The following is a 26,414-nucleotide window of genomic DNA, read 5'->3' as shown; positions in this document are numbered from 1 at the left end:
AGCACCTATTTGTTTGCTTGTACTGTAAGTATGAATTGACAAAAATATTTACTGTTTGTTTGTTTTTAAAAAACATCCTGCATCTTTTGGGAAAAATGAAAACTTTGAGAACTTGGAAACTCTAAAAGAAGAAATGCTTTCATAACAGAAACTGGCAACCATTAGGATTCATTGTTTTACAGAGTTACACTAACCATACATAACTTCTGTTTAAAACTCAGTTCATTCATTCAGTATCATAGGCCTCTCCCAACTAAAATGTATTTATTTACCAAACTTATTTGCTGATTTCCAGGCACAGTACTCAACTTGGATTTCATTCTTGTTACTAATAATAGCCAAGAATCTCTCTCTCGCACATATTAATAAGTTCAGTAAAGGACGTCCTGTAAAGTCAAAGGCGGTTTTAGGGTAGCGTGACCAGTTTGGCCACACTGGGCACCATGCTACATGGGGCACCACAACAATGTAGAACAGAGTGAGAGAAGCGGGGGTGAGGGTGGATTTTAGCATTGTACAGGGTATAGAATCATAGAATCATAGAGTTGGAAGAGACCACAAGGGCCATCGAGTCCAACCCCCTGCCAAGCAGGAAACACCATCAGAGCACTCCTGACATATGGTTGTCAAGCCTCTGCTTAAAGACCTCCAAAGAAGAAGACTCCACCACACTCCTTGGCAGCAAATTCCACTGTCAAACAGCTCTTACTGTCAGGAAGTTCTTCCTAATGTTTAGGTGGAATCTTCTTTCTTGTAGTTTGGATCCATTGCTCCGTGTCCGCTTCTCTGGAGCAGCAGAAAACAACCTTTCTCCCTCCTCTATGTGACATCCTTTTATATATTTGAACATGGCTATCATATCACCCCTTAACCTCCTCTTCTCCAGGCTAAACATGCCCAGCTCCCTTAGCCGTTCCTCATAAGGCATCGTTTCCAGGCCTTTGACCATTTTGGTTGCCCTCCTCTGGACACGTTCCAGTTTGTCAGTGTCCTTCTTGAATTGTGGTGCCCAGAACTGGACACAGTACTCTAGGTTGAGGTCTGACCAGAGCAGAATAAAGTGGCACTATTACTTCCCTTGATCTAGATTCAATACTCCTATTGATGCAGCCCAGAATTGCATTGGCTTTTTTAGCTGCCGCGTCACACTGTTGGCTCATATCAAGTTTATGGTCAACCAAGACTCCTAGATCCTTTTCACATGTACTGCTCTCAAGCCAGGTGTCACCCATCTTGTATTTGTGCCTCTCATTTTTTTTGCCCAAGTGCAATACTTTACATTTCTCCCTGTTAAAATTCATCTTGTTTGTTTTTGCCCAGTTCTCTAATCTGTCAAGGTCGTTTTGAAGTGTGATCCTGTCCTCTGGGGTGTTAGCCACCCCTCCCAGTTTGGTGTCATCTGCAAATTTGATCAGGATGCCCTTGAGTCCATCATCCAAGTCGTTGATAAAGATGTTGAATAAGACCGGGCCCAAGACAGAACCCTGTGGCACCCCACTAGTCACTCTTCTCCAGGATGAAGAGGAACCATTGATGAGCACCCTTTGGGTTCGGTCAGTCAGCCAGTTACAAATCCACTGAGTGGTAGCATAGTCAAGACCGCATTTTACCAGCTTCTTTACAAGAATATCATGGGGCACCTTGTCAAATGCCTTGCTGAAATCAAGGTAGGCTACATCCACTGCGTTCCCTTCATCTACCAGACTTGTAATTCTGTCAAAAAACGAGATCAGGTTAGTCTGACATGACTTATTTTTCAGAAATCCATGCTATTGGTGATCACAGCATTCCTTTCTAGATGCTCACAGACTGTTTGCTTAATGATCCGCTCCAGAATCTTCCCTGGTATTGATGTCAGACTGACTGGGCGATAATTATTTGGGTCCTCTCTTTTCCCCTTTTTGAAAATAGGGACAACATTTGCCCTCCTCCAGTCTGCCGGGACTTCGCCTGTTCTCTAAGAATTCTCAAAGATGACTGCCAGTGGTTCTGAGATCACATCTGCCAGTTCTTTTAATACTCTTGGATGCAGTTCATCTGGCCCTGGAGACTTGAATACATCTAAACTAGCCAAGTATTCTTGTACTATCTCCTTAGTTATTCTGGGCTGTGTTTCCTTTGCTGAATCATTTGCTCCAAATTCTTCAGGTCGGGCATTGTTTTCTTTATCGGAGAAGACTGAGGCAAAGAAGGCATTGAGGAGTTCAGCCCTTTCTGTGTCCCCTGTTTGCATTTCACCATCTTCTCCTCTGAGTGACCCCACTGTTTCTTTGTTCTTCCTTTTGCTACGAACATACCCATAAAAGCCTTTTTTGTTGCTTTTAACCTCTCTAGCCAGCCTGAGTTCATTCTGTGCTTTAGCTTTTCTGACTTTGTGTCTACACGTGCTGGCTATTTGTTTGAATTCCTCTTTGGTGGTTTCCCCCCTTTTCCATTTTTTGTACACATCCTTTTTTAATCTTAACTCAGTTAAAAGTTCTTTAGATAGCCACCCTGGCTTCTTTAAGCACCTTCCATGTTTCCGTCTCATTGGTATTGCCTGACGTTGTGCTTTTACTATCTCCCTCTTAACAAACTCCCAGCCATCATGAACTCCCTTTCCTTTTAGTATTACTGTCCATGGGATCTCACCCAGCACTTCCCTAAGTTTTATGAAGTCGGCTTTCTTAAAGTCAAGAAATTGAGTCCTAGTATGCTTGGCTGCTCCTTTCCGCTGTATAGTAAACTTCAGAAGAGCATGATCACTCGCGCCTAATGATCCTTCCACTTCTACCCCACTAACCAGGTCATCAACATTGGTTAGGGTGATGCTGAAATGTGAAAGCCCAAAGTCTGCCACTGGCAAAGTGCTAGGTAGATTGATGTGTTGTACAAATACTAAAAGGAAACATGAGCAAATCTCTTTCGTCACCCCCACCAACTCATTCAATAGACAGGAATAAGATTTGTTTAAATTATAGCTAACGTGCATAATTCATCTTGGATCCCATCAGAATTTGATTCCCTCCCCTCAACTATGTTTCCCCCTCAGTGTTTTGAAGTCCTCTTCTTCATTCAAGGAAAGAACCACTTTTTCACTCCTGCTGCAGTTCCTGGACTGCTCTCTGTGGCTGAAAAATGCTTTGGTTTTGAGTGCAGGTGAAGTGACCGTTTCCTTTTGAAGTATTCGCTGTCCTTCACTTCAAAGAGATGTCAAAGGTTGAACTTCAAGAGAACTTGACCAGGAGACAAAAAAGAAAAGCAAAAGGCGCCACCTTGAAAGGCAGGTGGTCTGCTCTGAGACGCAACTCTGCTTTTGAAACCCTCAGCAAGAATCTGGCTCAGGATTCCTGTGGACAATGTCAATTAAAAATAATTATAAAGGAACCGAGGAGGGTGGAATAGGGAAAAAGGAAGATGAAAGTATGGAAGGACAAGAGGAAGGTGCTCGCAGGAATGGGAATCAGGCTCTTCAAGCCTAGTGGTCATATTTTCTTCTGGGCAACCTCCCAGGTGACTACAAGCCAGTGGAATACAGAACCAGAGGAAAAAGTGGGTACAGCAACACACATCTGATCCTCCATCCAGACAAGCCAAAGGTATTATCAGAGTTCAAGGACACATTCTAGCTAGCTAAAAAGAGGATGTGAAGCAAAGCTGGTGAGGGGTGAGGCAGAGGAATGTGGCAAGGGGTGAGTCCTGAGAGCTAGTCAGAGATGCTTGGAAGGCTACATTTGGCCCCTGGCCTTAAGGTTCTTCACCCTTGCCAAAGAGCTTCCATCAGTACATCTGTCAGTTCTTTATTCTTTGGGCAGAGCAATACAAACTCTGGCTGGGAAGTAGCAGATCCACCACTGCATCCAAAGCCTTGTCACTTTCACCAGCCTAAGGGGTGTGTGTATGTGTGCTTAGGTTTTTTGTTGTGCCAGTTGAGGGGCAAAGACTGGGACCCTTAATAGGGAACAGGTCAGCTTAGAATCCAGTAGATGCAACCCTGCTCTGCCTCGTAACACCCTGTTTTGAGGTTTTATCCTGGCTACAGCAATAGTGTTCCCTTTGCCACAGTTCATTTGGCTCTCCCAGCTGAGAGTTCCATGGACATGGAGCCCCACACCTGTGCACAAAACATCCGCTCCACCTGCATGGAGCAGGTGTTAGGATTACAGTTTTGGTCGCCAATTTCTTGTGCCCAGTGAAATAGCTGTGGAACCAGCCTGCTTACGCTCAGTCTCCCAAACCATTGACTGCAGGCAGGGTAACTTGTGCTATGTCACGATGCCTCCCTGATCATTCTACAAAGTTGTGAAGAAACAATGGTGAAGGATTTGCCCGCAGAAATGTAAATGCTAGCAGTTTAGAGGAGGAGGAGGAACTGGCTGTCATGACTCTTTTTAAGAAATGCTGGGGAAAGAATCATTATTTCAGCTTGGGGAGTCACTCGTACTCCATTATGTCAAAAGCAGTTGACAGATGAAATAGCACCATCATTTGTTTTACTGTTGCTGTGTGCCATGAAATTGTCCATCCATGTTGCCAATGCTTTACAATGCTGTGACCTGGCTTCAAGGCTGACTGGAAGGGGTCAAACGCTAACAGATCAGTTTGCTGTCCTTCTCCTGCTTGAGAACAGGTGACAGGCTGTAGGATAGCCAATTAATCTCACAGGCTTCAAGCAGAAGAGACAGTTGCTGTTTGCGTCACCTCCTCCTATCTTCCTCCTAGAGAAAGATGAAGTATGCAGAAAACGAAATGGGGAAGGCTGCACATATTATTTGTTGCGATAGAAAGGTGCAGAATAGGACTCAACTAGCTGTTGGGAATCTCAATGTTATAAGCACAATGAAGGAGAACTGGTTGCCCTGCTACTGGCAAGACTGAGGAATTTAATTGAATGGTGCACACACACACACTTGCCATCTTTTAAGTCATAATTTTGACAACTAGAGAGGGAAGGTTTTTCTTTTCCTTTGTATCTGTTACCCAACAGCATTGATATGTGGAAATTCTCTGAATGAAACTTCAGTCAGTAAAATTCTCAGTTTGCCTTCCACAGCTGAAGCCTTAATTTTATGTTTCCAACTGCATGAATTCATCACACAACCAGATGCATGAAGCAGAGCGATTCTGTGTAGGTTTTAATTTGGGAAGCAGCATATGAATTAGTGTAAACGTTCATTGATAACTGAGGTATTATAAGTTCACTAAGCTCTTCTTCCTGGGCAAGGGAGATCACTCTTATAAATGAGGCCTAGTTAGGGTTGCTTCACACATGACCATTTCCTAAACAGAAGCTTCTTCCATGTAGGTAGGTGTGGGGAACCTTCTTCAGCCCAAGAATATTACCTTAGAATACAGTTGGAAGGGATCTCGAGGGCTATCTAGTCCAACCCCCTGCAATGCAGGAATCTCAACTAAAGCATCCACAACAGATGGTCATCCAACCTCTGCTTAAAAACCTCCAAGGAAGGAGAGTCCATAACCTCCCTAGGGGGTCCATCCCACTGCTGAGCAGCTCTTACTGTCAGAAAGGTCTTCCTGATGTTTAGTTGGAACCTCCTTTCTTATAACTTGAAGCCATTGGTTTGGTCCTACCTCAGGAGCAGGAAAAAACAAGCTTGCTCCATCTTCCATGTGACAGGCCTTTAGATACTTGAAGAAGGCCCCCAGTCTTCTCTTTTCCAGGCTAAACATACCCAACTCCCTCCTTCATAAGGCTTGGTTTCCAGCTTGTCAATATCCTTCTTAAATTGTGGCCTTGTATCTTGTTGCTCCACCCTCTTCATTTCTTTGCGTGTTCTGGGAGACCAGGGAGGAGGGGAGTTGGTCACAGAAGGAGGGCAGCCTGCCTCTTGGCCCCCCTCCTCTTCTGTCTCTGAGCCTGGACTGCCCTCTGTCACAGCCTCTTCCTGCTCACTAAAACCCTGTTGCCTCTTCAGCTTCCAACACCACCTCCTCCCAGTCTGCTCTTTCTTCTCCCTCAGACCATGCATCTTTGTCCCACCACCAATCCTCTGGCTCTGAGCCTTCTTCCCTTGGGGGTTCCCCAGTTGATGCCTCCCACTGCTCCTCTGCATCCAGCCAGTCCATGAAATCTAGCTACCCCTCCCAGTATACATGGATTTTGTATATAGCAGAGGTACCAGTGAGGGAAATGGTGATGTGTGACGTAGCTCTTAATCCTGTATTTGAAATAATAAGGCACTGTACAGTTTTGGGACCCTACTGTTTTCTCTGAGATGAGGTTCACCGTCACTTCACCTCTGCCCCAATGAAGCCAGTAACATGGTTATTTGCTACTTTCATTTATTTCCATTTTTATTCTCACCCACCTGCTAAATGTCAAGCTAAGGCACACAGTTTGTTATGAAAGATGTGATGTTTAGGAACATGACTTGAGATAAATGGCACAGCATCCCCTTAACTACACAGCCTTTGCATTTAGCTTCAGGGAGGTGGAGGAATACTGCATTTTCCTACATAATGGAATCAAGTTCAGAAAGGAACTATATTCAGCCTAATCATAAAAGTAACAACTCCAAATGATGTGCAGTCTGATCCTACAGCTGCCAACAATCCCACTGAGTTCAATGGAACTCACTTGTACAGGATTGCAGCCTTTTAGTTGTCAGTTACTGTGAATCACAAATGCACTCAAGTCCTGTTTATGGTTGGTCACTGTGAGAACAAGATGCTGGACTAGATAGGCATTTGGCCTTATGTTCTAGACCCTTAAATCAATTTCTAGTTTGCTTTGATATTCATGTGGAAATGGGGAAGGATATTTACTGTATTTTGAGATTCTAATTTTTTTAAACAACCAAAACAACACATTTACTGTACTTAGTACCAAAAACAGCAGATACCAGAAAAACAAAACAAAAACACACAAACAAACTGGTGTTCTGCCTGTCCTTTGTTTTGTCAGTAGTTGACTTTAAAACACTGCATGGATATTGATGAAACTGCTGTATTTTGAAGCTCATTTATTTATTGCAAACTTAAATAGGCTTTTCTTCTGAATTCTCAAGTAAGTACAGTAATGTAATGCAGGTCTCCCCCCCCCCCCCGCTACTGTATTGCTATTTCCTTCCCTATGATTGTCTCTCAGCAGGACTGAGGGTGAAGGGTAAACCTCCCAAACGCTGTGCGTTAAGAATGAACTTGGCTCTTCAGAGGTATGCACTGGGTATCTTTATCTATGAAAATCTCAGATAACAGAGAGAACAAATGTGTTCTTCAGATGTCTGACCTCTAGAGTTCCGGCACTGGACTCCAAATTTAGGTGCAAGAGTCAAGATGACCTTCGTTGCTCAGCCTCTCTTTCGAAACATTCTTTCTATTTCTGTTTCTGCTCCGTGCACAGTTTAATCCTCTGCTCTGCAAACACTTCTGGCTAGCACACATGGGCATGACCGAGGTATGGAAAACGTGTAGTGACACCGTATATTCCTTTACTCATTGACCGTTCCAGATTTTCACACGCAGGAAACGCTTCTATACATTTAAAACCTGGTCTTCACATGCAGCAGAATGAGATGGAAACGAACTGGTAAAATCCTGAGGTAACAAAAGTGGACTGTACAACCCACACTGCAAGTGAGATGCAGTTTTAAAATTATACTGCCCAGTTGGACACCTCAGGACACACCATCATAGCGAACACACAGAGTCAGACCTACTATTAGGCAGAGTGGAGTGCCTGCTTCAGGTAACTGATTTTAGGTGTAATGATAATACACAAATTGTTATTGAATTCATTATTATTGTGTTTTTACCTCAGGAAAGGATGCTTGGCAGAGTTTCTGCCTCAGGTGGCAAAATTACTTGGTCATTCTTGGGCACTATATAACTTGATGGCACCAGGGTAATGGTGTCTTTTGTGGTTTTGCCTCAGGCAGCAAATGCCCCAGGGCAGCCTTTTTTGGAACAGGCCTCATTTCTTTTTGCTATTTCAACGACTTGTCAAGTACTGCACAAGTTTTAGTCAGAAAGGTAAACATGTGCAAATCTTTAGTTACCTCACGACAAAGAAAGAAAGCAGAAAAAAGAGGGCCTCTTCAAAGTGAAGTGTCCGCCATTTCACAATAAATTCTAATTAAGTGCCCATTCTTTTTCACCATCAAGCAAAGCATTAGATCTGGCAAGAATACTGGTGCTTTCTTGACAGGCTGTGCCTTGGAGCATGTGGGGAGATGTGAAGCAGGCAATAGTGAATGACTTGGCAAATGGTGGCATGAGACGAGGAAGCCTTGACTGTAGTGACCCAGACTCAGCTGTCATTTTCCTTCCTTGGCAGAGGCAACAGCTTTCCATAAGGCTGAGCTGCTGCCATCTCAGAGTGGAGGCCTAGGTCTTAAGACTTTATGGACACAGATCACCAACCTAAAGTTAGTGAGCACCAGTGGAACCATTTTCATAGTGCCTGACATCCCAGTTGTTCCTTTTTTACCTCCAAAATCCAACTATGAAAATATTAACTTATTTGGTAAATTACAATAGCCTGGATAGATTTCAAAAGTCTAGCAATTCCAAGTATAGGCAGCCTCGCATATACATGCCCCAGGCCACGCTTACCCTGTGGTCTTCAGTCAGGTTCCAATTTTGTGATAGAAGGTCAATAATAATGAGCTGTGCATTGTTCTTACAGCCCCATTCATAGGAACAGCTGATATCTGGGATCCTAAGATGTTATCCTTAGGAAAGTTCAAAGAAGGAAAAATTCCTATCCCTTCCTGTCCCCTGCAGCTACTGTACCCCACAAAAAGCCTTAAGCGGAGGGGTCTTCCAGAACAACGGGAAGCAGGAGGCTGTGAGGAGAATTACCCCAAATCAAGAAAGACTTCCAAGATAAATAAGTTCATGGAAGGGAAGTTTCCAGCATCTCAGCCCCAGCAGTCCTCCTATACTAGGGTTACCAGATGTCCCCGTTTCAATAAGTCCCCGGACAAATTCCATCCCCAGAATGTCCCCAGGAAACGCAGCAGCGGCAGTCTCAGCAGCCCAGAGCACTTGGCTCTGGCTGGCTTCAGGAGCTGCTCGGAAGGCCCCTATATGGTGGTGGTGCAGGGGCTCTAAGATGCAGCTGCTGGGCTGCCTCCACCTTCCCTGACCCCAGCAACTATACTGCATTCCACATTACTCAGGAGCCCCTCCCCGCTACAGAGGGGCTTTTCAGAGAGTTTGTAACTGACTGCAGTAGGAAGTAAGGGATGGGAAACATTTGCTCTGTGAACTTAATCAAACTGTCTGCGGAGAGCATTCCATGATTTGGGCACTATCACCAAGAAGGCCCTAGAAGCCACCCACTCCCCTTCAGATGCCAGGTGCATCTGCCAAATACCATCAACAGAAATCTTAATGTTATGGGTAGGCAGAGAAGGCCACTTGATCCTAAACCAAAAAGATCCAAACTAGCACTTTGGCTTGGGCCCAAGAATGAAATCAGCACAACTCCTGGTGTAGCACTGGTATAATGATCATAACAACTAGTAACACCTAGTAGTCTACCTTCTGCATTCTGAACTAGATACAATTTCAAAATAGTGTAGAGCACTATTCTTCAACCTTTTCAGACCTAGGGCCCATTCTTAACCCAAACAAGCCTTTGGGGACCCATTTCTTAATCTCTGATCATATATTTGCATGGTGGCACGGCTCCTGCCATGACCCATCTCAGATCAGGCCATGACCACCTAGTGGGCCCTGATCCACCAGCTGAAGACTGGTGGCGTTAGAGCACATTACAATCATCTAACCTGGAGAATATAAGAGCATGGATTGCTGAGGCTATGCTATCCTGAAATCATATAAGCAAAAGAAGGTAAAATATTATTATTTATGTGTGATAAGCAATGCTTTATAACGAGCTCACATTATAGCAGTTTCCCCCACTCCAGATCCTCTTGGTTTGACTCCTGAATCACTGCCCTGCTTCTGACGTCCTTGCATGCAAAAATAAAACCTTATTATTTCCTTCCCATTCCCCCCAGGTTTTCCGCTTGCTCCATTTCTGCCTTGTCCTGGGCTTCCTGAAAGGATTTCCTCTGCAAGCAGACAAAAGGATCAGCTGAGAAACATCCACGCTGTTGTTTTGAAATGGTAGAAAAGAAAGTGTTCAGGATCTTTGAGCTTTAAAATAAAATTTGACTGTAGCGTGACATTACACTGTGTGTATGTAAACCCAAATTAGCTAGTCTTTCAGTGTAATAATGGTACATTTTACATTTATAGCCCCATACTGCCCAATTTTCACCTCATTAAATTTTCACACTAGCCTAACCTGTACCAACTTAAGTTGGTGTTTTTTAAATCAGTGCAGCAAGTTCAAGATCACGCCTATGTCACAGCATAAACAATATTTACAAATTATTTGTAAAGGGTATTTATTTACACTATGCTTTTGAACTTCTATTATTAATCTTATAAACATTGCACAAGTTTCTAATACTGAAGTAAAAACAAACTGAAACAAAATTAGGTTCAAATTATTTTGATTTTTTTCCAGCAGTTGACATTTAGGTTTCAAACCTTCCTATCTCTCAGTTATAACAAAAAAGAATTAAATCCATTGGGGGTCCCAACTTTTGGAGGTGAAGGGATTTTTCTTTGCTGTTTAATAAACTGAAACTGCCACTTTGCTTTTTGACTATCAACTAGATGGAACTAAGTAACTGCACATTCTGCATTGACTTGTCAAAAGCCCTCAGAAGAATGAAGTGGGCATTTAAAATGCTAATTGTTCAATCTACCTAGATGCAAACATTTAACAACTTAAATAAAACATGGCAATCTGCACTGATTGTTCAATACATCCCTAATTATTGTTGTTGTATACTTACTATTGTATAATCTTAGAAGGCTGTACAATATTAAATGGGGCATGGCTACGAGGGGGCATGGTTCCGACTATCATGAAGCGACCCTGTCTTTCTAAATTTACCATTATATTATATCAACATTATATATATACCATTATACCATATCAACAAACACTTATACAATACAACAGAATAATATCTCAGCAGATAAGCATTTAAAAACAGGCTATCCTTTTTTAAAAAAAAGTCTTCCATTGATGCCAAAAAATAAAAGAAACTGCATCAGGTGAGCTTCTCCATGGAGTGAGTTGCCACAGAAATGCCATAATGAAAAAGGCCACCCCCTGCCTCCCCACAGACAATGGGCTTCAGGGGTGGTGCAGAAGAGCCTCAGCAGGGGTGGGGGGAAGAGGTCACTCAGGTTTCTGGGAAGTAGTTTGAAGCATCCAAGGCAGCAAGGGGGAAAGGGTAGTGTCCTTTTATAGAGCACCATGTGAAAGAGTACCCTTTGGACTTCAACAATGCACAGAGCTCAGTACGATGGGTGAAAAGAGGAGCCTAAGAGGTTCTGGATCCAGTGTCCACCATTTTGTATATGTCCCCAAACAAGCCTGGCATAAGGCAGCAGCACACCATGGTAATATTAACCGCCCAAACTAAAAATACCTCTTTCCAGGAAGTGTGTGGTGTGATGTAAAACAGTCTGTTTCACACCCGGAAGACTCAGGTCTAGACATTCCCAGAGCTTTGAAGGCCTTTGTAGGCTGAATAAGTAAAGAGCTGTAACAGCAAAGCACTGTGTACTGGGTCACTGCTTTTAGTTTAAAGTTCTCATTGGAAGTTTGCTGAGTACATTTTAAACTGTTGCCCTTTAACATTATTTCAAATGATCTCATCTTTCAAATTAACATGTTTTTTCATTAGATACACATGCATAAAAGAGGTAGAAGGTCATCTGAAATATTTGATGTAATCTCAAAGCTATTTGAAGGCAGATTATCCACCAGAATCTAATAAACTTTAAAGTACATTGCATTGTGATTAATATTCTACCTCTGTATGAATATGAACATTTCCCACTAACAACAGCCTTTCAGGATATTTAATGAGGAAAAACACTCAGGCTTGAGGGGAAAAGTCCATTTGCCAAATAGAGAACTAGCTACAGTTTTACAGGGCTGGGTTGAAAATGCTTGTTTCCCCTTCTGATTCACTCTAAACAGAAGGCAAAAACTAAAACACACATTTATCAGCAAATTAACAAAGATATCACAGTATCCTTGTTGGGATGGGTGACTTGTAATTATTTAAAGAACTGGATACTAATGTCAACACAACTCATCTCCATACCTGTAAACCAGCTCCTTTCATGCCTATCAACATTGGCTAATCCTAATCTCTTTTAGATGGTTTAGAGACCTCTAACCATCCCAGAGGAAAACCTAGTAAGGATGTTGGTAAGAGATTGCCTGACCAGGTGAGGGGGGGGGCATACATACTTTCTGCTAGTTCCAAGATCTCTTATCCCTTCGCCTCTTTTTAAAACACTTGGTTATATCTTTATTTTGACTCTGCTGACAGTTTATCTGGGCATTCTGCAGAATGCAGTATTGGTCAAAGCCAACCACTCACTATCTTAAGAAGACCAGGAGCCAATGAAGTCCTAACAGCAGGAGTCAGAATCTGTTTTTAGCCCCACTCTGAAAGTTGATCTAAATCTGCATTTTTTCAAATAAATTAGCATATGCATATCCCATGTAAATTTGTACCACAGGTCTGTGCTCCAAGTCTTTTAAGTAGCGAGCAGTGACCCTAAAAACCAATTTCCCCATCATTGTTATTGTTTAAGTAGTTGTGTGCTTTGTGTATTTCATAGGCATGCATAGTTAACATGACATAATCCCCACAGAATATATATATATATATTCTATCAAGTTTAATTGCTTTTTATTATTATTTTTTCTGTGTTTTTAGTAGTTCTTGTTTTTATCTGTAACTATGTAATAAGAATTTGCTATGTAAACCACTTAAGAACTTACTATTTAAAAGTGATATACAAATATCCAAAATAAATAAATGGTTGGTATTCTCAGCACTTAGATAGTTGATTCACGGGTTCTAAGCCAAATTAGATACATTAGCTGATCTACACAATCAGTACTACTACTTTTAATTTTTGCAAATGTATTCCACCCTTCATCCAACGCGGCGAAAGACAAACACAGGTCCCTCTCCACGTTTTATTGTCACAGCAGTTCACACAATATTACCCAGTAAGTTTTATGGCTGAACAAATCTTTGAATGAAGGTTTCCCTGGTCCAAGTTCAATGCTGGTTTTTTGCTCTTTTGGCTCATATTGGTACTCATGTTATTTTGGGTTTCTGTGACTGTTATGGAAAAAGCTGTTAAATGAACTGCCTGAAATAAACTTTCTGCAGCATGCCTTCACCAGCAATAAACCGAAAACCCCCCAAAATTGGCACAATCCTTATTAGACGTATCTCACCAACAGGTTAATTAAATATCTGTAAGTAACTGGGAAAACAGGATATGCTCTACAACACTGCTTAATTGTCACCAGATGTCAGCAGCGATATAACAAGATAACTAATGAAGCCTGTATTTTATTTTTATATTCTTCTACTGCATTGTTATGTTTCTATTTTTAATAGGATCCCCCCCCCCCCCATGCAAAATCTTCAGTGGTTCCTGGAGCTTAGCAAGGAAAGGTCAAAAGCAGGTCATTCTTTATAGGAGTGTCACATGCATATGACAGTGCCAGTATAATGGCATAACTTTTGTATCCATCTTCAGTGTGAAAACTGCATAAACAGAAAGGTTGCATCTATCCTTTGATGACGATTGCACTTTGGAAAAGTTTTGACCTTTCCCCTAACGTTTCTTGGAACTCTCTCTGAGCTTCATCTCAGCCACATCACCATCAGCACAACATGCTAAGCCAAACCTTAGCTTTACAAAACCACACAGGTTTGGCTTAGCATGACTTCCAGACTAGGGAGCTCTCTGCAACCTAACCACAAACTGTCACTAGCTATTCTCAGAGTTTACCATTTATGCAAATATCCATTTCCTTCCTAGGAGTGGCAGGTCAGTTCACCTGCAAATGAATTATTTAGTTGATAAGGAAGGAGTTTGGATTGATTACTTTAATGACTCACCCTACTCTGAATAATTTTTATCAAATTGGAGCCAGCCAAATTTTAATTTCCAGTTTGCCACCTCTTCAGCATTAGAGTAGCAGTTAATTGAAATGCTATTTTGTTTTTCCTTTAACATGCCTGAAATTTGATTGTTCTTCTGGACAACTCTTTGCTTAATCATGTTTCCATTGCCCCCGAGTTGTTAAAATTTATGGCAAACGGAAAAGCCTTCTGTAGATGCTAGACAGGTTGCATCTGGCACAAATGCAAAGGTGGTCAGGTGGTAGATTAGAAAGCCGCCTCCGTGTAACAATGAATGTGTGTCATTCAACAGTTAATTCCTGCCTGCGAATATCTTCCTGCTTGGATGCTTATTTTATTTATTTCAGGTATTTATATACTGTTTAATGTTCAGAATTTCTAAGCACATTGTATTTTCTTTTTTAAAAAAACAACAACACCTCTACAAAGATATAAAAGATGGGTGAATGGGTGGCAATTAGTAAGTCAGAGTAAAATTTACTTCAAATAATAGGTAACACATCCTGTCAGCTTCCTCCTCCTTTCCCTTTGGAGAACTCATCAAGCAGGAAGATACCAGACAACCCTGTGCTGGGGTGGGGGAAAGGTGGCGGTCCATCAGACAGCACTTTGTCAATGGCTCCTCCAACCCTGATTCTCTTCAATATGATGTGGACAGCTTTATGAGCCATACATGTATCCCCTCCATAACTCTCTTATTCAGTTAGTGTCACAGACCAGTCTGTGTTTTGATAAATGTTTCGTTTTTCTGGAGTCCCTGAAACATGTATGTATGTGGCCTGTTCACCCTGGTTGGCTGCTTGTCCCATCTTCTCACTGGGACTCGCTTTGAGAATCCTAAGGAGCAAGAACCAACAGCTGTGTTCTCCCCAGGCAAGCCTGCATGGCACTGACTTTGTCATCCTTCTGATGCCAGGAAAAGATGCTCTTGTTTCTCCTGGGCATTTGGGCAGTGCCAATGGTCTTGCTTTGGGTCATTTCTTTGTTGTGTTCATTCTTATGTCAGTGTAGTGGTCATTTTATGTTGTTGGATGGCTGTTATGTGGATGAAGGCTTTTACTATGTATTTTTGTTTTAATGTATATTTTATTGTATATTATGTTTTGTATACTATTCTCCCTGGAAAACACTTTGGGACTTATTCTGGTAGCCTGAAGCAGCATGAACTGAATTGAGCTGAAAGCTGCAAAATATATCAGTTTGGCAGGAAACTGGAAAAACAAGTTTCAAAGTAATTTTCAAGATAATCAAACTCTATTAATTAACTTGATTGCATTTATGAAGTAATATTTAGTATATTTCAGGAGCACCATGAAATACACTACTGAACTAAGAAGAAATAAAAGTGATGTGATGAATCAACCCTACACGAGGAAGTCAAGCTGCCCTGAAGACATAGATTTATCTGGTAGGGGTCAGGACATCTGCCGTACAGTGAAATTAATCCAGTTACAGTCATGGTTTGCAGTCTCAAAGCATACTATACGGATAAGTACATGCTAAATTTGTAGGTGCCCTGAACTAATATACTTTCCCCCAGTGGAGTCATGTTATTTAAAAAGCCAAATAGTTCCAGACGCAGCTCACATCCTCCCTAAGAAGCACTGTGGCGCAAGCAGTACCAGCTACTGCCTACCAGTCAGTTGAGGCAAGTTAGCAAACACATTTTTGACAAATGTCTTCAGTGTAACTCACAGGCCCCTTTTGACTGTATTATTAATAAACAGCTGGCATTTGTGGTCACTAACTGCCTCAGGTCTCCATATGTGCCCAGCCTGATTTCCTTACAAGGTGGGACAATAAAACAATAATAAAGAGCTTTGCACAGACTGCCAAACATGCAGAAGTGGTGGTCCCTGTAAGCTTGAATCCAGCATGCTTAGAGTTCCAGGTAAAGACGACAGCCTACATGCATAGAGGCTTATGCTGTAGCAAACAGTGTTTAGTCATGAAGACCACACTGTAAAATCATTTGGGTCATAATGTAACAAGAATCTCAAGAGAATAGGTTTTTTTAAAGAGATAAATAGTCAAGTGTAGGAAGAGGCATCCCACCTCATTTATTACTTAAAGCAAATGGTCCATTCTGGTTTTAAAATCCTCCAAAAACAACACACTGTTTTAAGAAGATTACATCAGTAAGCAAACATTTACTATGCATATTGCCTCCCCAATTTATTATTAAAATTGCCAAAGGTACATCAAATGCATTGAAGGGGAAAGTGGTTCAGTGGAAATGTTCTGTTGGAAGGGCTAACAGGAAAAGGGAAAGAGGCCCCAATCTAGAAAGAAAAGGGGAGGAAGCATCTAGGTACACAAGGTACTGCTTATTGGCCCAATGTGTTCAGAAGAGAATCTTCCTCAGGAGCACTACACAATATTCTGTGCTCCTCTTCAGGTTTCCTCCCCTTTTTAAGGAACCCTAAACATGAAAACAATGGACATAATCCAGCCAAAGTCATGTATTTTAGGACCCACTCAGATTAAGTTCAGCATCTGCTTAACTTGAGGAGCTCATGCCCAAATAGGGTTAGTTGAGTACTGACTACTGTATACGGATTAAATGGTAACAACAGTGCATCATCTACAAGGTTTATTTGAGATCAGCTGAGTTGCCTAATGTAATATTCTTGGAACACTCAAAGCAATATTCTTCATTTATCAAATCAGCACATTTCTTCTACTGCCTTGCAATACATTTCAGCACAGTCAATTAGTGTGCCAAAAATATTGGGAGCTAGTTTTTAGCAATTGCACTCTGAGTAGAAAAGCCAACATTATTTTTTAATTTTTAGAATCCATGTGATCTCTCTCCAAAGGATGATCTCATCCAGTCATAAGCAACTCCCTATGAAAATATCCACCATAAAATGATTCAAACTGCTTCTAGTCAGCACACTATGGAATTTACATAATAAACTGAATTCATCATAATTTATTATTAGATTTCAAGTGCCTTACAATGGAAGGTACACATTGTTAGCGTCATGGCTCCCTTCTGGGGGGGGGTTTCTGTGAGCATACAGATTAGATGTAAATTAATGTAACACAGCAATGATGTACGGAGAAAAAGAATAGCAGAATCTGCAGTTTCCTACCCACTGCATCATATTTTCACTGAGACAGGGCTGGCCCAAGGCATTTTGCTGCCTGAGGCAAATAACAAGATGGCACCCCCTTCCTCCATTTCACATTTAGAAGCCCATTAGGCTGTGTATTCACCATACATTTAAAGCACACACCCCTAAAGAATCATGGGTATTGTAGTTTCTTAAGGGGGCTGAGAACCAGTGCTGCCCAGCAAGGACTGGGGTATTTTGGGGGAAGTTTTGTTGGGAGTTTTTGCTGTTGTTACTGATATTAACAGCTATTACCTTTTTGTATCTTTATTTTTATGTGGAAATTGTTCAGTTTGGCTATGTAGTTTTTAATGTTTTTAATTAAATAAATTTTATGACGACTTTGCTAGATTTGTAATTATGTAAATCTTTTCATTTTGTAAGCCGCCTTGAGCATTGTTTTAACTGTGGAAAGGCGGCACATAAATAAAAAGATGACGATGAGTGCTTCCCCCCCAGGGGGTACTCAAAGGTACGCAATACTGACATCTCTTTTTTTGTTGTCAAAAAGTGTGGCACTTACTGTAACAACTTCATGGTGAGTACCAGCACCTATTTTTCTAGGGATAAAGCACTGAGAACTGTACTTCAGTTTCCAGAATTATTTAAATGTATAGTGTATACACAGCCTTAGACTGAATCTTACTTCAATATTGACAATGGGACACCAATCTCCACTGCACCTGAGGGCACTAGACTAGCTTAGAGTGTTGCAGGCAGGTCATATGATACACATAGTTCTGCCTGCTTGATACCCTTGGTACTTGCTGCCTGGGGCAGCCGTCTCACTCTGCCAGTGATCAATGATCAAACCAGGAGGTGATGTGCCAAACTGCGTCTCTCCAGTATATGCAATGTGAGTGGGTATGCCTTCTTTTACACTGTTTCACAGTGCCACTCTTGGGATGACAGCCTTTTTTGAGTATAGGATGCAACACATTTGCTAGCACATCACTTCTCTTTACAGCCCCTCCTGAGCTGAAAGGTATTCATCAGAAGCAGGGAACCTCCTCACTAATGCTCCCCAAGCAATTAAGAACCCTGATTTGAATCTTGCAGTGGTCCTCCATAACTAGAAGAGCCTCCTTGCTTCCAAAGAAAGCCCTTGGCTGTAAAGATGGGCAAGGTGAAGTGCCAGAGGGGACAGGACTTGCCAGGAGTGAACACCCAAGAGGGCTTTGGTCTTTGCAATGATGGATGCATAAGTTTGTGATGTGGTAAATGAATCAACTATCTGCCAGCTAAGAACCTCAGATGCTGATTTGACTGACATGTTCTGTCTTTTAACACATCCCCTGGCAATTCCTGTTATTTAAAGATACTCACACAGGGACTAAACCACCTTAGTGTCCCATAGAGCAGTGTTTCCCAACCGGTGTTCCCCGGCACACGAGTGTGCCGTGAGACACCGGCTGGTGTGCCGCGAGATGCCTGGAGGGAGGCGGGCGAGTCGGGCGGCGAGAGGCGGGGCGGGGGCGGCGAGGAGAGGCCGCGCCTCCTGCTGCTGCCTGGCGCTCCTCCTCGCAGCCGGCAGCGCTGCCTGGGCGCCTCCGCGCGACTCTGTCTCGCTGGGTTTGGTCTCCCAGCAGAGACGGGTCACACGCGCCCCTCCCTCCCTCCCTCAGCCTGCGCGGAGGCGGATTGAGCGCAGCTGAGAGGAGCTGCCGAGGGAAAAAACGTTCACTTTTGTGCGTCCCTCCCGGCGTGACGCTGCGCGCTGACGTCACGGGGCGGGGCTTAAATGGTGGTGTGCCGCGAGATTATTTTTTAGTACACAGGTGTGCCGTTGCCCAAAAACGTTTGGGAAACACTGCCATAGAGAGACAATCATTTATCTGGAATCACAACCATAACAGGGGAATAAATAGCTACCTTGTACTGAGTTAGATCATTGGTTCATCAACCTTAGTATTGTCAACACTGATTGGCAGAGGTTTCCCAGGGTTTCAGAGAGGAGAAATTCCCAGCCCTACCTGGAAATGCTGGGGATTGCACTAGGAACCTGGTCTCATCAGGACCATAGACCAGGGTTGGTCGGTCTCTGGTTGCTCCATTTACCTTGGAGACCTGGTATAGTGTACTGGCTGAGAGATGGAACTATGAATCAGAAGATCACTGATTTGAATCTTACTCTAGCCATGAACTCACTTGATGACCTTGGGCAACCCACACTATTAGTTTGAGTTTCATCTTCGACAACACGGGGAGATAATAATACTGACTTTGTCTTACAGGGTTGTTGTAAGGTTTACAACTAGATAATGCACATGAAGCACTTCAGACACTTGAAAGTGTCATACAAGTGTTCAGCATTCTTATTATCTCTACAGACAGAAGAGTCTCTGAAGAACTCTAAAGAACACAATAACACTCTTAGGGTTCAGAAGACCTGGCAATCCTACACCTTCTTGACATGGCAGTCCTTTCTACATCAGAATGAAAGCTTGTTTTCCTGGTATACTGTTCCTCCATTTTCACATAGGGCCAACTTCAGATAAATGCCTCTCTGAGAAACATAGATGATAAAGTGAGGATTATACCATCTTGCAAAACCATGTACAAATCAATCCTTCACTACCTTGGGGAGTTTTGAACTGTGCTTTACTTAGGAAGGTTTATTATGGCTAAAAATTGAAAGATCTCCCATGCTCTTTTCCCCAACCCTCTTTAGAAGATAATAGAGACACTGAGGTGAATGTTTCAATTCAACAATATTGTAAGAAAAAGCTCTTATTGTAGGAAAACAGTTATTCTCTTTTTAAAAAAAACTTAAGCTTTCTATCTTTGCATTCTGCAATGCATTTAAAGCAAAGGTCAAAGTGCTATTGTCATCAAAGAGTATCTGAAGAGGAAATGACTCAATGAACCTGCTGTGCTATAAGACCCACACATATATAAAATAACATATATTAAAGTGTAAACTTTGCAGGATTTGGATTTGACCTTTAAAAACTTGATACAGTAACTCTAGCTATTTAAGAATTAAAACCAGAGGTAAAGAGACCCTGAATCTAAGTGAGAGCCTAAAGTGACCTTTAAAACGAAACGTAGGTTATTTGTAAACCTCTTGAAAACACCAGTGGATGAGCAGGGTTTAAATCTAGCTCAGCATTCCCCAGGAAGGGGTGCATATGGGGGATCCTAACCCCCTGTCAAATTTGGCCTGCAAGGTTGATAAAGATATTCAGAAAAATGTTTCTTAATATGTTCTGCTCTGGGTATTATGAAATATATTAGATTCATAAACAATACTTATTTCACTCCTGTTTCAACCCTCCTCTCCCCAAAAATAAAGAAGGCACTTTCTTTTAGGAGAATGTGTCCCCATCCCCAGTGCTTGATTGCTGAGTACATGCAAGGCAAGAATGATCCATGTAGACCAGAGGTGGGAGGCTTTTTTCAGCCCAAGAGCTGCATTTCCTTCTGGGCAACTTTCTGAGGACCACATGTCAGAAGCCAGAGGCAACAGTGGGTAGAGCAATGAATGTATATTTTAACATTGTACAGTCGGCTTGTTTACACACACACAGACACAGACACACACATTGTATCCACCATCCTGACAAGCAAGAGGCGCTGTCAGATTTCAAGGACAAATTCCAACCAAGCAAAAGCACTTGGGGTGCAAAGGTGGGGCATTAAGGGGTGCAGCCCAGGGGAAATTCTGAAGGCCAGATAAACAAGCCTAGCAGGCCCCCTTTGGCCACTGAGCCTGAGTTTCCCCATCCTTGATGTAAACAAGCTGAGGAGCATCTGTTTTGGGGGAGGGTATTGCCTCTGTTGTTTTATTGGACTGGATTGTAGGAAGGACAGTTATGCTAGTTCAAATTATTCAAGATGGAAAAAATGTTTCAATAGCACATGCTACTCTGCTTGCATAAATACAATAACAGAAATACGTGGTTGTGTTATACATCTAAACAGAGATGATGAAATCTAAACACTATTGAATAAATACTGATGCACATTGTATATTTTTATTTCCTTTCTGGTCTGGTAAACAGCTGAAATAACCTTACACACTTATATAACGTTGCTATTTGAATCTTTACCACACAAGTATATATATTGGACAAATAGTTATCTTACAGGCAGTTACAATGCTGCTGTGAATGTGACTTATGTATCAAGGTGTATAGTGTATACTTGAATATTATTCCATCAAACATAAATCAAAAGCTGTCTCCCCATCCCCTTTTTCGCTTCTTACTATGTGAATACATACACACACACAATATATATTTACATACATACACACACACACACACACACACACACACACATATTGTGGTAAAAGATCACTGTGCTTGATGAAGGTTCTAGTCTTGGTATTCAAGAGAGGAATGGCCACAGTTCCCAGCTCTTGAAGTAAGCAAGCAAGCATGGGACAAAACCCTTGTCATTTTTGGTGGCCTAGATATTGTGCTCAGTACAAAGGAATCCAGCTTTTTTTGGAGCAGAGGAGGGAGGGAGGGGCAACCTTTCATGTTTTTCTGCCAGTTGTCAAACCACCACCACCACCAAGCAAGGCCACTGTCTTCCCAACTGGTAGACAGCCTTATGAATGTCTGTATTTATGCTATCTACATATTCATTCCAAATAAAGCCCTTTACAGATGTTCTTACCAGGCAGCATGCATTCGGTGACACTCTTGTGGGAGGCTCTGTGCCTGATCTACACACATTCATCTGAACATCAGAAGAGAGTGTATGTGTGGGTTGGCCATCTTCAGACATTCAAACAGATGTGTGCAGGTTGAGAAAGATCCTGATGCTACAATGTCATTCCACAACAGGCCTGCTTATACTGGGATGGCAACATATCCTACACTAGAGGAAAGTCCTCTGTTTTGAATGTCCAGTCCAAAGTCTGCTTTAAAGACAGCGGAGCATAAAAAGGGAGAGCAGGGTCCTTGAAATTGTCTATCAACAGTTAGCAGCACCTAGTCAGCAGAGTCAACAGTCACACAAGTTTTCCCCAGTATGGTGAAGTGTATGTATCACCTAATCAGATTATATTGTTTCTAAATTTGTGACTGTTCGTATAATTTATCATATGTATTTTTTATGCAAATTGTTGTCCTCTTTTTTGGATGATGCACGTCCTCTGTTTTGGCAAAGCATAAGTGGGCAACCCTGGTTTATACTACACAGGGATACTGCTAGCATCCAAACTTGGTTCTCAGAGTTTTGCAGCAAGATAATTGGTACAGTATTATTTTAAAATGTTATAAAAATATTGCACAAAGGGCTTTTCAATTTCTCCCTACATTTCCATTTATCCCCTGACCTTTTTCATTTTTCTTCTTTTACCACTGGGATTCTGCTCTGGTATGAGATTTCCTCCACCCGCAAGAGTTGGTAACCATATGACATCACTAGGCTGGGCATTGTGACATCACCAGGCCTTGGAATGCTGCTGGCTCAGCAGCCATCCTTAGAAATGGCAAATCCGTTGGAGACCTGTTGTCCTGATAGATTCGGCTCAATCGGATAAAGATGAAAGGAAGGAATTTCTGAACCACAGAAGACATCTACAGTTATGAGACAGATGCTGCTAAGATTACAGAAGCACTTGCAGACATTGTCAGGAGAAACGTAGAAACCGGGGCACTTAAAAATACCCCAAACACTCCACTAGGCTGACCTGTCAGCAATTTGAAGTGCAAATCATTAACAAGGCTTTTTAAGCCTGAGCATTTGTTCTGTTAAGGCAATTGCACAGGAAACATCCAACACCAGCATAGTTTACTTCTGAATATATACCTGTAAGCAAAGTCCTGATTTTGTAAAAAAATGAGCAGCACACCTGTGAATATTTAAAATAGCTGTCCAAAAATGAGCTCTAGTTCAAACTTTCTGGGAACAAAGACATTATAGGGAATATAACTAAAGAAAGCCTTCTCACTCAGAAGGTATGATTCACCATTTTTCTGTTCTAGAATATTTCAAACAAGTCAAAAAAGTTTTTATATTGAAAATAGATAGTCATAAACAATCTAATATTTCAATCTGAAGGTTAATATAAGCCCACCAGTCAGCCTGCAAAGAAAGATCAGCTGTGGTTTCTGTAAGAAAGCCCCTATTAATTGCTCCCTTTCCAGCTTATTGATGAGCTAGATAGCAAACACCACTACCATCAGCATTATTTTTTTACTGAATTACTTAAAACACACACACACAAGACAAATGGTTTGCTAATGTATTTATAACATACATTATTTCAATACAGTGAGTTCAAAACTCAAAAAGGAATGGAGATTTAATATGTGTCTTCTCAACATTTTCATTTAAACTGCAAATGGACCGATAGGCCATCATAATGCACAAGCATATATTTCGAAGAAAATCATTACAACCCATATTAATATAAAACTAGCAACAAATTATGCTCCGCATTCGTAGCAGAGCCCACAAATCTTGGCAGAACTTGGGAGCAAACCACTTGTCTATAAGCCAACAAGGTGAAGCTTTCATGCTCCCCGCTCAACAGGTTCCTTGCTTGGCGATTTTTAAAAAGAAAGAACAACCACCAGTATATGTATGAGTGCAGCAACCCCTCCTCGAATGCTGTGTACAAGGGTAGCCTCATACCATTTTGAAAGGCGTTTTCTTGTTGTTGTTTTAAATCCTCCAATGGTGTATACCAGAGGCTTTCCCCAATAGTCACAAGAATTAAATTTCTAATCACTGGTGATAAAAATGAATCATATCATCAGGATGCTAAATAAGACTTTTTATTTCTTTATAACTGACTTATTAATAATAAAATCTCCCTCTCCAGAAACTCATACTTATTATTCATGAAAGCAGAAAGTGGGCATGCTTTTTCCTTCTTCTCAACAACCTATTCCTATATTTATATTCAAACATTACCCACAAATACTTGTGCTTTGTGAATGAAAAATAAACCTCATATCACCAGGTATGCTGTTGGAAATTTTCTCAAAATCTCTATTAAGCATAATTGCATACTGAATATTTTATGCAGGGTACAACCTCATCTTTCGGAATAGCCTGAGAGACATCCAGACTTGCCCAGTCATCAGTAGCTTACCAAGACAAGCACGCTGTTTACAAATGTTTTCGTATAATAGGTCTACCTAGAATACACAGTACATCCAAACAACATGTTCTGGATAAATGGGGGAAGCCGGAGTAGGATAGACAGAAAGAGAAAGAGAGAGCCAACAAATGAATAGACCCACCTTAAAATATTCAGAAATAATTAAAAGAATGAGATTAGAAGAAAAGACAACATGTTGGAGATGTAAACACCCGAAAGCAGATATGCTACATACAGTGGTACCCCGGGTTACAAACACTTCAGGTTACAGACACCGCAAACCTGGAAGTAGTACCTCAGGTTAAGAACTCTACCTCAGGATGAGATCAGAAATTGCACACCAGCGGCAGGGCGGCAGCAGCAGGAGGCCCCATTAGCTAAAGTGGTACCTCAGGTTAAGAACAGTTTCAGGTTAAGAACGGACCTCCAGAACGAATTAAGTTCGTAACCAGAGGTACTACTGTATTTAGAATGGACCAGTAATACAAGTATTTTGGAGATTAACACTAAGTAAGATTAATGAAGGTGAAGATTCCATCGTAGTTACTTCATAAACTGCTTAGAAGCTTTATTACAATCAAGTGGTATACAATGTTTTGTAAATAAATATGTTTTTAGATTGGAGGCTGAAAAATAACTTAGTCTGCAAATTTAATCCCACTGATTTGGGAGTAAGCCCCACTAAAATCTGTGGGACTTACTTCAGAGTAAACATGGTTAGGACTGCAGCCATATTTATTACTTATTAAAAGCAGCTAAAAGTTTAAACATGCAGAATCAGAAGAATGCTAATGAATTGGGAAATTTGCCTATAGGAAAATGATCAAATTGGAGAAGTTAGCTTTTTCAATCAAAAAGAGTAATGGGGAGTTTGGTGCAGCCAAAATAAGAAGGATTTAGCAAACCCTCATCAGCTGAGAAGCACCGTATTTTTCGCACTATAGGACGCACTTTTTCCCCTCCAAAAATGAAGGGGAAATGTGTGTGCGTCCTATGGTGCGAATTCAGGCTTTTGCTGAAGCCTGGAGAGCGAGAGGGGTCCGTGCACACCGACCCCTCTCGCTCTCCAGGCTTCAGGAAGCTATCCCAAGTCTTACAAGCCCGGCGGGATGTCCCGCGGGCTCGCAAGGCTTGCGGGCAGCAGCCTGCACCCAAAAGCTGGGGACAGCGGGGAGGTGCAGAGCCGCCACCCCGCTATTCCCCGAAGTGATCTGGAGGCTGGCGGGGGGAGAAGCAAGCCTGCTTCTCCCCCCCCCAGCCCCACAAGCTCGGGGGATAGGGGGATGGCGAAGCGCCGCCATCCCGCTATTCCCCGACCTGATCTGGAGGCTGGGGGTGGGAGAAGCAAGCCTGCTTCTCCCCCCCACCATCCCCACAACCTCCAGATCAGGTCGGGGAACCGCGGGATGGCAGCGCTCCGCCATCCCGCTATTCCGCGACCTGATCTGGAGGCTGGGGGTGGGAGAAGCAAGCCTGCTTCTCCCCCCCACCATCCCCACAACCTCCAGATCAGGTCGGGGAATCGCGGGATGGCAGCGCTCCGCCATCCCGCTATTCCGCGACCTGATCTGGAGGCTGGGGGTGGGAGAAGCAAGCCTGCTTCTCCCCCCCACCATCCCCACAACCTCCAGATCAGGTCGGGGAATCGCGGGATGGCAGCGCTCCGCCATCCCGCTATTCCGCGACCTGATCTGGAGGCTGGGGGTGGGAGAAGCAAGCCTGCTTCTCCCCCCCACCATCCCCACAACCTCCAGATCAGGTCGGGGAATCGCGGGATGGCAGCGCTCCGCCATCCCGCTATTCCGCGACCTGATCTGGAGGCTGGGGGTGGGAGAAGCAAGCCTGCTTCTCCCCCCCACCAGCCCCACAACCTCCAGGCTTCAGGAGAGCCCCACCGCCAGCCCCACAAGCTCGGGGGACAGCGGGAGAGGCGCAGCGCGCCCTTCCCGCTGTCCCCCAACTTGGTTAGAAGGCTGGCGGGGGGAGAAGCCTGCTCCTCCCCGTCGCCAGCCCCGCAAACTCGGGGGACAGCGGGAGAGGCGCAGCGCGCCATTCCCGCTGTCCCCCGACTTGGTTTGGAGGCTGGCGGAAGGCTTCCTACTCCCCCAGCCCCGCAAGCTCCCAGAGCGATGCCAAAGCTGCGCGCAGCTTCGGCATGGCTCTGAGTCCCGTTCTGGGGGAGGGGGAAGCTCGGGCTTCCCCGCCCCAGCCCCACGCCTGGCGGGGGGG

At 42.8% G+C, this 26,414-nt stretch overlaps 1 protein-coding gene across 4 annotated transcripts in view; it reads right to left on the bottom strand.

The window, feature by feature from the left end:
• The window catches only part of ZNF827 (zinc finger protein 827), a 126,518-nt gene that overhangs the window by 38,547 nt on the left and 61,557 nt on the right, over nucleotides 1-26,414 (bottom strand). The window lies entirely within an intron of this gene.

This window comes from Podarcis bocagei (assembly GCF_964188305.1).
Source record: "Podarcis bocagei genome assembly, chromosome: 9".
NCBI classification, from domain to species: Eukaryota; Metazoa; Chordata; class Lepidosauria; order Squamata; family Lacertidae; genus Podarcis; species Podarcis bocagei.
Note: the sequence above shows the minus strand (reverse complement) of the source record. Positions and strands in the feature narration are given on the sequence as shown.